A 14,286-nucleotide genomic window follows, 5' to 3' on the forward strand; every position below is an offset into this window, starting at 1 on the left:
ATTCTGGTTGTAAGAATGGTAGATCAGGGGTAGATGTAGGAGTCTTTTTCCTTCTTTATTCTGTGTTCCACTGTGTGTATGTGTGTGTGTATGTGTATGTGTGTGATGTGTTTTTCCTGTTTTTAAAATGAGCAGCGATGGAAGCCAACAGATAAATCCCTCTTCTGTCTACCTCCATCAAGAGTGGACAGGTCCCGTCTCACCTGAATCTGAGGTTTCCCCAGAATGGATAACCAAATTAGCTTCACTGTTGAAATAGGTTGCCTATGTACCAAATCACCTTTGAGCTTTGCAGTCAAGTTTGTGGATGGCTGAACAGTGCTGTCCACTCCCTGAGATGCCCAGGCTGGAAAATATTTATGAAGACTTTCATCATCCCCTGCTTCTAGATCCTTCCCAAGAGCACTGGGGATGGTAGGATGGAGACTGCGTTGACAATCCTGTTTAGCATGTCATTTATGAAGGGGTCAGATGAGACAAGTAGACATTGTTCTGAACTCACAAACATTCAGATGAGGAAGGGGACCGATTCATTCTCTGTACCATCTCACTTCAAACCTAAGGACCTTCAGACCAGGTGCTTCATTTGTGTGTTAGGGGATGTAAGGGGAAGGCTAGTATACTGAGTATCTCAGTTCTGCTAAATACTCACATGCAAGAAGACAGAGAGCAGAACTCCAGCAGCTGAAGTGAACCAGGGGATCACAAAGGGTGCTCAGGACCCAGAACGATTCCTTTGGACTATTCCAAGGAGAGGTAGACAGTAGTGGGTGTGTCCTAGGGTCAGAAAAAATATTCTAATAAGTGAAAGGACCACAGAAGAAATAAAAAAGAGGCTGGAGGGAAACTGGAGGGGAGATTAGGGGAGAGAATTACTTCTCCCTGCTTGATCCTTTTCTTGCCAAGAGATTCCAAAATTAACAACTGGAAGATCTGTTTTCTTCCCTATGGGAACATACACCTAATTTCATTATAAAGTCAATGGAAAGAAAAGTTCACATCACATACAAAGTGCAAAGTACTTCTGTGTAAAGGACAATCAGGGTCTGGTTTAAAAAGGAAAACAATTGAACAACAGCTCCTCATGAGTTGTCCAATGGGTATAAAGGGTCAGTTCTGCAAGATGACGTGTTGTAGAGATCTGCTGCACTTCGTGCCTGCAGTTAGCAGCACAGGACTGTGCACGGAAACAGGTCTGAAGAGGGTAGATCCCACGTTACGTGCTCTTACCACACACACACAAAAGGGACAAAAGGAAACTTTTGGAGGTGACAGATATGTTTATTACCTCAATTGTGGTGACAGTATCACAGGTGTAGGAATATGCCCAAGCTTATCAAATTGTATACATATACATTAAACATGTACAGTTTTTTTGCATGTCAGTTAAAGCATGAAAAGGAAAAGAGAAGAAAACCAGGTCATCCTCTAAAGAACTGAGATGCTCACAAATTAAGATTCCATTACTACAGTGATTCTTAACTTTCTAGGAAAGATAACAAGGACAAGGATCCCTGTAGGAATCTGATGGAAGCTACTGAAGCCTCTCTGTAGATAACCACTCATACATTCATGAATTGAGGCACTTACTCACTTACCAGTGGTTCTGCATTCCAGCTATGGCCTCTCCGTGGAACCCATCAAAGAACACCAGCATTGCTGAGGGCTCTGTGTTGTTCCGGGTTCCCCGCCTTACCCAGCAGCTGTATAAGGTGCTGCCCTTGGGCTGTGGGCATCTCCGTGTCTTGTATGCTCCCAATGCAGACTGATAAACCACCCTGCCCAGACTTCATTTCTGCAAACAAGGTACTGTGTGGGGATTTGATTTTCCTTTTTCTATGATCAGTGAGGGTATTTGTTGATATCAAGAGAGGAAACTGTTTGGAGATTTAAAACGGAAAGGAAAATTCTCCAAGTTGAAGAAAATATGGAAGAGAGATTCTAATTTCTTTCCTTCACATTTAATGGCATAAGGTGTAGAAAGTAGGGGGAAATTGTCACTGGAGCTTGTCTGGCTGTTTCCTGCTGCTCTGTTACCTAGGAACACACTTTAAGAATGGTTTTGCACAGGATCCAGGTTGATAATGAAATATTGAAGTAATTATGTCTTCACAATATGCATGCTTTTCTTAATAAGAATGGCCCAAAGCAATCCTTAGGCCCAAGAGGCCATGTATATACAACGACTACCTGTCATGCCAGTGGGTTTCAGCCCTGGGCAAGTTCACTAGGGATTCAATGAGACTGAGGAATGACAATGGAATGTTCTTAGGGTGAAAGGGTTTATACCCAACTTTATTCCCACGGTGGCAGGTCAGTCACTAGAATCCTGTCCACTCACAGTGAGTCTGCACGCAGCAAGCCGGTCTCTGCCTCTGGGCCTCTCTGCCCCTGCAGACGTTTCAGTCTCTGTCCTCAAGGCTGCCACCACTCCATTCTCTGCTCTCCTGCAGCTGTGCAGCAGCCGTGCGGCCATGTCACTGTGTCACCCAGAATACTAGGTGGAGCTCTTTATAGAGTCAATAACAACGTATTGCCCACACGTGTGTAGTGAGCAAGCCGACCAGGGCCAGGTGAGAATCCTGGCCACAGGAACCTTCACTTTCTCCACAGTGCTATGACTTGGCTTTTGAAAAACACAGCTCTAGGGAATATGCTCATAGTGTGTTTAAGCATTGTTGTTTCTTCTCCCATCTGTATATAGCAAATATATAATACTTAATAAATGCCTCCTAATATCCATCCCCTTGTGGCGCTGGTTTTCAGATTTTGGCAGGCATCAGAATCACCTGGAGTACTTGTGCAATCACACCTTTCTGAGATCTACCCCCAGAGCTTCTGAATCAGCCTGCTGCTGCTGCTCCTCCAGGGACCAACTTCAAGAACCACTGCCCTACATATTTCAGTCTCTTTTATTTGGTCCTCAAACACTAAGAAATCCCCAAGTTTCCTGACTGATTTTTATTACCACTTTCTGACCACATTTGCACCATTTCCTGATTGTTTTTTTTATTGCTGCTTTCCAACTACATTTGCTTCAGCTGGTTTCCACGCAGACTGCGCTTGCATTGTGTGATGAACATATTGGATCCAGCTGGCATTTCCCTAGAGCCTGCCAAGCGCACTCCAGCCATTGTCTCACTGGCATGTTTCCTGACGATGATTCTAAAGCTGTTCTTTTAGTTCCCCTGTTTCTTCAGAAGGCAGTAAGGTGGCGCAAGTCCCAGTTTAGTGATGCTGTTTGTTTTGTAAAGTTAGATTATCGTCATCTCGGAGACAGCAGATCAGGCCCTCAAGGATGGCATTCTGATACTATTAATCATTTCTCCTCCGAGGGTCTGTGAGGTCTCAGCCTGAGTGTACTGGTATGTTTTTATTATTGCATCTTATGCTATTGGAAATTCACTACCACAAGCAGAGAGAGAACCATTTTTGGAAATTTTATATGCCTGTTGGGAACTGGACAAAACAGTAAGTTATTATAGTGCCTTCTCTCCTCCCAATGCATACATGTGACTTTTGTTCTAGTCATTCTATCCAGTGTGTTTCAGCTGAGAGAGGAGATGGGACACAGATAAGTTTAGACCTCCTGGAAAATTCTGTATCACCCATGGTAAGAATGGATCAGCTTTAAATGTTTTAATACAGGGAATAGTGGACCCATTTCTGTCCTGAGAACCTTGCATTCCAGCCCCACTGTATGCAATCATCTTCTTCGGTCACGATAAGCTGATTAACGCCTAGACTGTGAATGCTTGCAAGTGAAAGATATTTGGGAATCTGATGTCGATGTCATCATGTGTTTTCTCTCCCTCACTTGCACCCCGGATATCTCTCAGGGCCAGAATGCTGCTGTGGTGCTCAAAGACATTGACCCTAACACCTGCCTATAAAATTTCCAAGGGCAAAATTCTCTCTCCTATATCCTATGATCGATTCATCTGGGGGAGTCTCTAGGATCCCTGAGTTCTCATGCAGGACTCTGAGCAGATTTTAAGTACTTTTCTGAGAAAAATCTGGACTCCATGCCCAAGTCTATCTGAGGCTCATTTCTATTTAAAAGTAGGATGATTTTTATCTAAGTGAGTATACAAATCAGGTTCTACAATTTTCAAAAAATGATGTTTATTTAACCTTTCCACATAGTAATCTGAACGCAAAAGCATTTGGGTCTCATTTCATTCAACAATACAAAATACATGTCAGATACTCATTGAAAAGCTTATTTTTGAACTGATCTGTAGCTGTGGCCAAAATCATTGTTGTTGGGAAGGGTTATACCTGCCAGAAGTGGTCTAGGTTATTCCCTAATAATTCTAAGATCCCTCACTTCTAGCTTTGTGTTAAGATTAGACCCGCTGAAAGCAATGCATTAAATCATACTATCCTGGCTGCAGTAGAATCCTTTTTGGGGATAACACCCCACTCCCACCCAAAAGGTCAGAGCAGTCCCAATGGGCAACCACTTTCTGTGACATACCTTGGCTTCCTGTGGGCAGTTGGTTGGCCCAGACTTGAATGTGTGGCCCACACTGGATGGAATAGAAGCCTTCCTTAGAAATTTGGGATTGGGACTGAGGTTCCTGTTTCCATTAGGGCTGGTGATTAAAAAGGCGGCACCATAAATCTATGAATGGTGGTCAATCCTGTTTTTCCCCATGGGGGTTGGTGAGCAGAGAAGCCTAGGAAGAGGAGAGAGATACAGAAACTTAGAGGAAAGGAGAAAGAAGGCCAGTAGAGTGATGCAGAGGTGAGAAATGGGGAGAGGACAGGTGGTGTCCTAAACCCTCATTCTAATCTCTTCCCAGAGACTCTGGGGTCCACATTATTATATCTTAATAATAAGTGGTGGGTTTTCTGCTGATGCTGGTTTGGGTCCCCCTGTGTCCATTTCTGTTATATGCAGCCAAAGGAGTGGTAAGTAGCACTAAGGCTGTCTCAGAACCACTGTCTTATATTCTTTCTCTGCTTGTATCAGAATCCTTCCAGAGAAGACACCTGCATTTTGTAGGAGACATGGTTGAAGTGGCACCCTTTGTATTGCTAGTTGGGTGAAAAATACTCACACGGACTTATATTTTATTCATGTGAGGGTATTTCTGTGTGCATATAACATTACATTTTCTCCATGAAAATGTTTACCTTCTTGGAGTCATCTGACAAATATTTATTGAGCACCTGCTTCATGTCAAGAATCATAAGACCTGCTTTGTAAAAAAAAAAAAGAAAAAAAGAATTTCTTCTATTAGGTGGTGACAGACTTATGATCTACAGTATCTCTAATTATCTTGTCTGCCAGGAAGTTTCCAGCTAAATTTACAGCCAACTATGGTGACTATGCATTTCGGTACTTTATCCCTGTTATGTACAGTCTCACTTTCTTTATATGATTCCTGATTACAGTTTAAATTCCTTTTGACTAACCTGGGTTCACATGTCTATGCATTTTTATTTTAAGTTGACTCCAATTCTTTTGTGCAAAAGTGGGGTATTTGGAATTCATACTAATAAAATTTGGTCCCATTTGGGTTAGTCCTTGGGATGGAGATGGTACCAACTCAGAAGCAGAGTCATAATATGGCCATGTTTACTGTCACACGAGGGAGGAGAGAGAGTCAAGATAGAGAGAGTGGGAGAAAGAGAGGGAGGGAGAGCAAAAGAGGATGGAAGAGGTAGAGAAGATAGAGGCAGGCATGCAGGGAGGCTGGGGGGCAAAGTGGAGAATGTAACAGCACACTGGGCTTCTAACACTCACACCCACTGTTCCGTTCATCCCCTAGATGTTTAGTGGTGCTTAGAGGGAGGCGTGCTAAGTGCTGAACAGCAGAGACAGAGTTTGCACTCAGTTTTTACACCATCACTGAGGGATCAGCATTTAAAACCTTCTTTGAATCAGATGTAATATGGCTGACCCAGGATTTTTTTCCTTTTGTTCTCAGACTAGTTTTCAGTGGGTCTTCTGGCTGTATTTCTGATCTATGCTGCTGGATTCCACTTTTCATCTGCTGGCCTGATTAATGCCCAGGTGGCCTCTCCCAGCCTTCACTAAGCCCTTGGTATTTATTGCCCACCCCAAAGCCAGGGATAAGTCAATATCAGGCCTGCACCCAGTGGTTTATCTCACTGAGGTCAACGGCGAGTCAGGAGATGGGGATGAGCACTTGATACTGGCAGCTGGCACTGCATGCAAGCTAGCAATTTAGAGTGAAAATCCAGCTGCCCGTCCCTTGAGCTCTCCCACATTTTAACAATGGATGTTTACTGGCAGGGGATGTGAGGCCCGTGCAGAAAGAAAGATTGGGAGATAGAAAATCATCCGATCTTCATCAGTGAAGTTAGGGCTTTGTTACTTCTCTTTGCTAGATACTCCAACATGTTGCTCTGGGGAGATTTTCCTTCACTGTGTGACTATAAATGAATTCCATGAGATCCGCAAAAATACTACCATTTTGGAGACTGCAGAGTGATTACAACGTATGGGCATAAAAACAACACATACACATGCAGACTACACTCCCACTTAGTGGTTAAATTTTCCTCCAATTCAGTGAAATTTGATCCTATTTTTAAGTCTGTGTTTTAGCCTGCTCTCACATCTAAGAATGCACTGTAAATATTGCTTTGGAAAGCTAAAAGAAAAAAAACCAACTAAGTGCTTCTATTTTATAGAATTGAACACGATTAAAATGCTTATATATACACACAATAGCAAGTCGGACGAACTATTTGGTTTAATTATACATTCCAGATCTTTTTAAATGTGCTTTAACTCCCAATTGGTATTCTAAAATCTGATAGTAAACCTCCCATGACAGCGAATGGAAGGAATCTCAGAATCCAAAGGAGCCTTTCTTGATGTGTCATCAGTGACCACAACAACATAGGCTCAGTGACCACAATTATGAATTTAGATAAAGAATGACCAAGGAATTATTCATTGAAATTCAGTGAGCCTGGCTATGTGGACTCTGTATTGGAAGTAGATGTGCATATAGTATGTACAATGAATTAGGTGTGATATTCCATTTATAGGCAACATTATCACACTATTTCTCTCATATCCGGGAATGCTCTAATCTGTTTACCAGATTAGAATCATGCTCTGCAAATGCTAATGCTTGAGCAAGGCAGGGAGTGGGGGATGGAGGGACTTCCTCTGAACAAAAATCCTCTCAACCAGTTTTGTTCAAGTGAACTCTGGTTATGAGGCAATTGGTAAAATTTTTCTTTCAAATGCTCTTTTAAGGTCTCAGAGAGATGGCAAAAATGAAGCACGTAAAAGCCAGTAAAGGACCACAGAAGAGCTCTGTGATAAATGAATGTTTCTATTTATAAATATTCATAAGTGTAGGACGTAGGACATCTCAGCTAAGCATCCTCAAATTTAAGAGTCTAAAAGTGAGCAAGCTAACTAACAGCAGAGAGGGTTTTCATCACCATGGCCATCATCCCTTTTGCTATCATGGAGTTATTTTTTCATGCGCTAGGCATAAAGTTACGCATTTTACTCCGAGTAGCTCATTTAATCCTCATGCAGACCTACAATGCAGATAGGAATATTATTCTCCTTTCACAGGGGAATAAACCAAGTCTTAAAGCCACTAAATATATACACTAAAGTTCAAGTTCTGCTCTTCCATCCAGTTATTCGCCACCATAAAGTCAGCAACCCTAAGTGTTCTTGGTTTGGTATTCTTAAGATAACACATTAAAAAGTTTGAAGCATGTACTAAACATTTCCTAGACTGTGGGGCAAACTTCTTCTAATGTGGAGCATGAAAGAGATTTCTGAATGCCATTTAAAGTTTCTTGTACCATTACCTGACTAGTCAAGAAGCAGCTATTTTTATATTTTCATGACTCTTTCTTTCTATATTTGTACAAGTGGTGCACAGACAGACCAGGGCACAAAATTAAAAGCTTTCTCTTTCCACCCACCCTTTGATACCACAGTGAGTGGCAGAGCCGAGTTTACCATGTAAACTCAGAATAGCAGAACAACAAAGATGCTGTGATGCGGATTCTGGAGCAGTGTTGAAGACCTGGGTTCTTCCAGATTCTGGCTGTCCCACTTGCTACCTGTGTGATGTGGGGAAGCCACATGAACTGATGGTGCCTCAATTTTCCTGTCTACAAAATGGTGATAAAAACAATATACTGCTTCATAGGGTTGTAGTACAGATTCCATGAGATGTTACATGTAGCACACTTGGAACTAGGCAATGAATGTTAACTTGTGTTATTATCTGACTATGGCATTCATCTCTTACTACTAAACCATCCACTGGACGTGATCATTGGGCTTTTGCTGTCTCTAAAACCGTTGGCTTCTAACTCTGTCTCCCCATGGTAATAAACCCCTTAATTGTGAGGGCCATTTGTTATCTCTTTATACCTCTTGGTGCCTGGTGCACATTGCCTTTTCATGAGTAGGAACTCCATACTGTCTTACTGCATTAAAAAAGTGTGGAAAGACTTTGTTTGTACCCTGGCCTCTCTTTACACTAGTTTTACGTATTTCAAAAGCTGGAGTCATGACAGTATAAAAATAGCTGCTATATTCAACTAATGATGCAAATGGAGAAGGATCTTCAAATCACATTAAAGCACCTCTTACCTACTCTGCATTATCTTGAAGGGAGGGTTTGGCTTCAACCTAGTCAATGTTTACTGTTGGTTAGTGCCCTGTATTTTCTTTTTTATCTTAAAAAGAATACTAAGTCAAGAACACTTACCATTGCTGCCCTTATATTAGCAATTAACCCAAGTGGATGGATAGGATGATTTGGGCATAACTGGAGCAGTTGCTGGGGAGCCGCATGATGGTAGTACGAAGGTGTGAGAGTGGCACAGAGGGATGCAGTTCTTGGCAGTCTTCCGCTTAGACGTTTATTATCAACCCCAGAGAGGAAAACGCACAGCTTCTGTACAACCACACAGGTTAGTTTGGTGTTGATAATGTTAACCTGAAAAGCAAGTACCTGGTATGCCTTTGTAGACAGATATGTGGGGAGACACTGTGTCGTGCTGGTGATGGGGACTGTCATCTCTGGAAGTCATGTAGCCAATAAGGTTGTATGAAGCATCCATCTTAAAGGGCTGATGCAATTAGTACAGCATTTGGAAAGCATTGCACTGGTCAGCAGCAGCAGAAAATAATAGTCATCTTGGTAAAGACCTAAGCTTTTTTCAAAGGGGCCCGAATGTTCTATTTATATCTAGATAACACAGAAACCTCAAGGCTGTCTACTGTAAGCGTTCACCCTTACGCTCATGCTAAAATAACACTCGGTCTTAAAAAAATTGTCCTTTTGGAAGCCACAGCATGACAGCTACTCTTGTTTACTTGAGTATTTCCCCGGATGCGCATTGTCATTAGTGCCGTTTTGTTTGTCTGAGTCAAGGCTTACAGACACGACTCTCTTAACACTACTCTATTATCAGGCAAGCATAACCCAGGGTCAGCCCTTGAGTGTGACGGTATCTCTAGCTTTAAGGAACTATAAAATATTAAAGTCTGAACAAGGCTGCCCTTCGTATTCATGCCCCATGAGGGAAAAAGAGGTTACAAACCTGTCACACATTCCATATATGTTATATATACATTATATAGGTACTGTGCACTATGTGATCCATCCTTACTCAGCCAAAAATCTTAATGTGTGTCACCCTCGATACCTCTCCTCTTCCTTTGGTGCCTCTCTTTTCTTACACTTCACAATGGATTCATCAGCAAATATGATCAGCTTTATCTTTATAATATACTTGGAGTCTGACCACATGTCACTACCTAGCTGTAGCCACCGCTCTGGGCCCATCTGCCATCCTCTCTCATCTGGATTATTGCACTGGCCTAACTGGTCTGCCTGCTCCCATGTTTGCCTCACAGAGGTCTGTTCCCAATTAAGCTCCAGAATGATGCTTGGAAGGCATAGCCAGGTCAGGTCACCGGTCTACTGAAAACCTTCCAGTGGCTTCCATTTCACCACATGATCTGTCTCATCCAGTACCTCTCTGACTTCATCTCTTGCTCTTCTCCATGATTCATTGGAGGGAACATGGAGCATTCTGATTTGAGTTTTATGAAAATGGAAGGATAGATTAGCTGTTCTTTTGTCTGGCTCCTTTCTGACATTATGATAATAAGAGATTGTGACATTGCCTCAGAGTTAGACAAACAGGATAGTGGAACAAAAGGAAAGGCCTGGAATGTATACATGAAAGAAATGAAGATACATGAAAAGGTGAAAAGAGAAGGCCTAGAACTGGCCCACAAACACAAGAGTTGGCACGGGAGGTCAGTGAGTAAATAACTCATCTATTCAATAACTACTACTGGAACAAATAGCTATCCCTATAGGAAGAAATGAACTTGTACCCTCATCTTATATCAAAAACAAAATCAATTACAGATGGACAGAAGACTTAAAGGCAAATGGAAAATTAACATTTACAGAAGAAAACATAGGAGAAAAGTGGTATAACCTCTGGGTGGGGAGGAGTTCTTTAAAAAGATGACAAAAAAAAATACATGCTAAATTTGAGTACATTAAAAGTTAAGAATTCCTGTTCAGTGACTAGACCATAAAAAGCAAAAGACAAGCCACAAATAGGGAGAGGATATTTGCAGTATGTATGTATGACTGGCAAAGGGTTAATATCCAGAGTATTTTTAAAATCCCGCAAATCAATGAAATAGTTGGGAAAAAAAGCAAGCCTTTCAAAAGTAGATATATGAATAAAAGTCTCCCTACTCCCACTAATAATCCAGGAATGCTAATTAAGGATACAATCATATGGCACTTTATGCCTACCAGATAAACATCAAAATGTGTGACAAAGATGATTATTGCCAGAATGTAGAGAACCAAACACTTCTTGAACTACTGGTGGGCATATAAGTTGGTACAACCACTTTGGAAAATGACTTGGCATTACCTTGTAAAATAAAAATATGTGTATTTTTATTACCAAGCATGTTGACTCTCAGCATGTATCCTAGAGAGACCCTTTTTTATCTGACTCTGGAAACATGTGAAAAATATTCTGAGTAAGTGTTTGTAATAGGAAGAAAATAGAAGCAACACTATTACCATTGACTAGATAATGGATGAAAAACTAGTATGTTAATGAACAGGAGCAGGGCACAAAAGTATACCTAATCTAGGCTTCCATTTAAATAAAGCATGTTAGTCATTTAATAAGAGCAGTGACAATGAAATACAGCTATACGTATCAATAATGGGTGGCTCTTTAATATATTATTGAGGAAAAAAGCAAGTTACAAAAGAATGCATGCACTGTATAATTCTATTTATCCAATGTGCAAAAACATATAAAATAAAATTTTGTTTACGAATGCATAAAAATTTGGGTAAAAACATAGAACAGAATAAGGGGATGATGAACACAAAATTCAGGAGAATAGTTGCCTCTAGGGTGGGTGGGTTACAAAGGGATCAGGCAGGGGTGCTTGGAGGCCTTCAGAGGTTTGGGTAAGATTCTCTTTCTTAAGAAGGGTAGGAGGGTATGTGGATTATTTTATTATTTAAACTGTATATGTTATATACTCTTTTATGCCATTGATGTATAAAAATATTATAGTCATGAGTTCTTCTAGAACTGTGCTCTCCCATATGGTAGTCCCTACACACATTGGCTATTTAAAATTAAATAAGATTAAACATTCAATTCCTCAGTCATACTGCCACATTTAAAATGCTCAAGAACCATATGTAGCTGCTGGCTAACATTTTGCATAGTGTAGATCATTGGGCACTGTTCGAGGACATTCTTATCTTCTTAGAGTTAGATACTGTTTTTATCCACTTTCTATAAAATCAAGTAATCCACTGCTTTTCTGCAAAAAAAAAACCAAAAACCCGTCTCCACAATTCTGCCAATAACAGCAGTAGGAGATGAAGCAAAGATTTACTTCCTATGGATTTTGTTGATCCTCTTGGTTAAAGCAAATTCCATTAACAAATTTGTCAGACTTCATATTCAGTTCACTTAACTCATCAAATGCCAGCATGAGTCTGATTATTATTCTGCATCAGGAAGTCAAAGATTGTTTCCATGCAGCTTCTTGTGCCAACAAGATCGTGAGCAGAATTTCATCTGCCAAAAATTTTCACCGTGATTTCCAAAGTGATGAATCTTCCAAGGTCGTAAGTGGACAATGGTCTTCTAAAATGACATCCAGAGATACTACAGAGGAAGGAGGAGATCGCTGCCTTCTTCCCACTTACTTCCTAAGCCCTTCCCAAAGCAGGTGTTGCTAAGCTGAGTGGTTCAGCTTCCAGCACTCTAGTGTGTGTGCAACCCTGTGCATTAGTGAATCAAATACATGGGTGTATTTCTGTTTCTCTTGTCTCTGTAGAGCAGAATCTGGCCTCGGGTTGTGGCTTCCTTCTCTCCTTTATCCCACATCATTCACTTGGATGTTCTAAACCTTGGCTTCATATTCCCAGTACAGTTTCCATAAGGGTGATAAGATTTTGAAAGTGGGGTTTGGGATAGGGGAGGGATGAATGCTTCCTGTCCTCTTGGGTCTAAGCCATAGATTCTTGTTCACTTGCCTGGAAAGCTCCACATTGGAGCCTAAGACAGAGGCTCACTGAAAAGAAATAATGCCTCTCTACCCCTGCCATCATCCATTGTGGGCAAGGTGACTTTGGGGATTTCAAGAAGAGTGGGGCTGAACCAACATAAGATTTATGTAATGTTTTATCCTATGCTCAGCATTCCAGTTAGTGGCTCCTGAAGCCCCATCATCACTCCCAGAGATCCTGGATGTGGCGTGTGGTTCAGAGTTGGGTGGGGACTCAGAGAAGTAGCAGTCCTGGCCTATGCTTAGCTGTAGCATGGCTCTGCGAGGAGCCACCTTCCTTCTTTAAACAGACTGTGGGTGGTCAGCATCCCATCAGCACCGAAGGTGGTGTGGTAGGAGACATCAGGTTACCTTTCGTCCTCGCTCAGGGCACTTAGAACCTGCCTGTCTATCCTGGCAATGTTACATCTCAAAGCCACGAACGTTTGTGTGGTCTGTAGTCCTGAAGCCCTAAAGAGAAAAACCATCTTCAAAAACCCCATTTTAATAGCTCAGATTTACTTCCAAGGAAGACTTATTTGATCTGAGTGCTCTACTAACACAGTCTGTTGACCCAGAAGCAACGAGTGCCCCTAAATTAATTACAGATATTCATAGCAGTAGTGAAAATTATCACAAAATAATTTCTCATTTACCAACCAAAGTAATTGTAATTCCAGACTCAGCCAAGGGGTCTACTTCCTTCTATCTTACTAATAAGTTCAGATATGTTTTTTCCCTGATTATTTATTTACTTTGTATTTATTCATTCGTTCATTCGATAGCATTCATTGTCTGAGTCACTGGTTTCAAACCGGGACATTGTGGATACTCAGTAACCCTAAGTGCTATGCAAAAGGACCCTTCAATCCCTCTGGTCATCAAGTATTGGCTGCATAATGAATAAAAGTAGGCCTTCCTATATATGGAGTGCTTTTTCAAATGTCTGCAGGTGTTGTGATTAATCAGATACAAAATCATTTAAAATTGTTCTTGGGACTATAGTCATTTTTTGCCATAGCACAAATATGTTCTCAATCAACTAGTACTAGAAATATAGGTAAAACTATCTGGTGATTTGGAAATTGTTCTGATGGTATAGAGGGGCTCTCAACCTCCTAAGTGTTAGGAAGCTCTGATGTTAGTCATGAAGAGTTGGGTTCTCTCCCGTTGAGAATGAATGCCTGCAAATGGACTTTCCAAGTGCTTGAGCAACAGCAGCCACTGCTGATCAGTGACGACGTACAAATAGTGCTGGAGCAGAACCAGGGACAGATCGCTGGGATGTTCACAAAGGAAAATGAACAAAGCCCTCTCACAACCAAAGAAAAAAAAACACCTTTGCTTATCTAAAGTGATGGTTTCCTTCCTCTTTCTGGAAACTCGTATACCACCACCATTTCTTTCCAAACGGAAGGAAATAATAACCCCTAGAGGGGGCATGAGGAGGAGTCAGGGGATCCCAGGCGTCTCTCACTGGAGCCTTCCCTTCTGGGGCTGCTGACTGCCCCCGGGGTTCCGGGATGTCCAGGGGCTGCATGTGCAAGGTGCCAAGTATCTCTACAGTTTTGGTTAAATAGCCACATATCGCATCTTCTTCAATAAGCTGCAATTGGAGTCGGGAGAGGGTAACGGGATTAAAACTGGCGATGCACCTGGCCTCCAGTCCCAAGGTCAAGAGACGTGATGACTAA

At 41.5% G+C, this 14,286-nt stretch overlaps 1 protein-coding gene across 1 annotated transcript in view; it reads right to left on the reverse strand.

Annotated features, from left to right (window-relative positions):
* FANCB (FA complementation group B) overlaps window positions 1-14,286 on the reverse strand; it is a 359,567-nt gene that overhangs the window by 19,350 nt on the left and 325,931 nt on the right. The window contains exon 16 of the mRNA XM_057495750.1: window positions 653-777. The gene's annotated coding sequence lies outside the window, so the exon portion shown is untranslated. The remainder of the gene's footprint in view (window positions 1-652; window positions 778-14,286) is intronic.

This window comes from Manis pentadactyla, chromosome X (assembly GCF_030020395.1).
Source record: "Manis pentadactyla isolate mManPen7 chromosome X, mManPen7.hap1, whole genome shotgun sequence".
NCBI lineage: Eukaryota > Metazoa > Chordata > Mammalia > Pholidota > Manidae > Manis > Manis pentadactyla.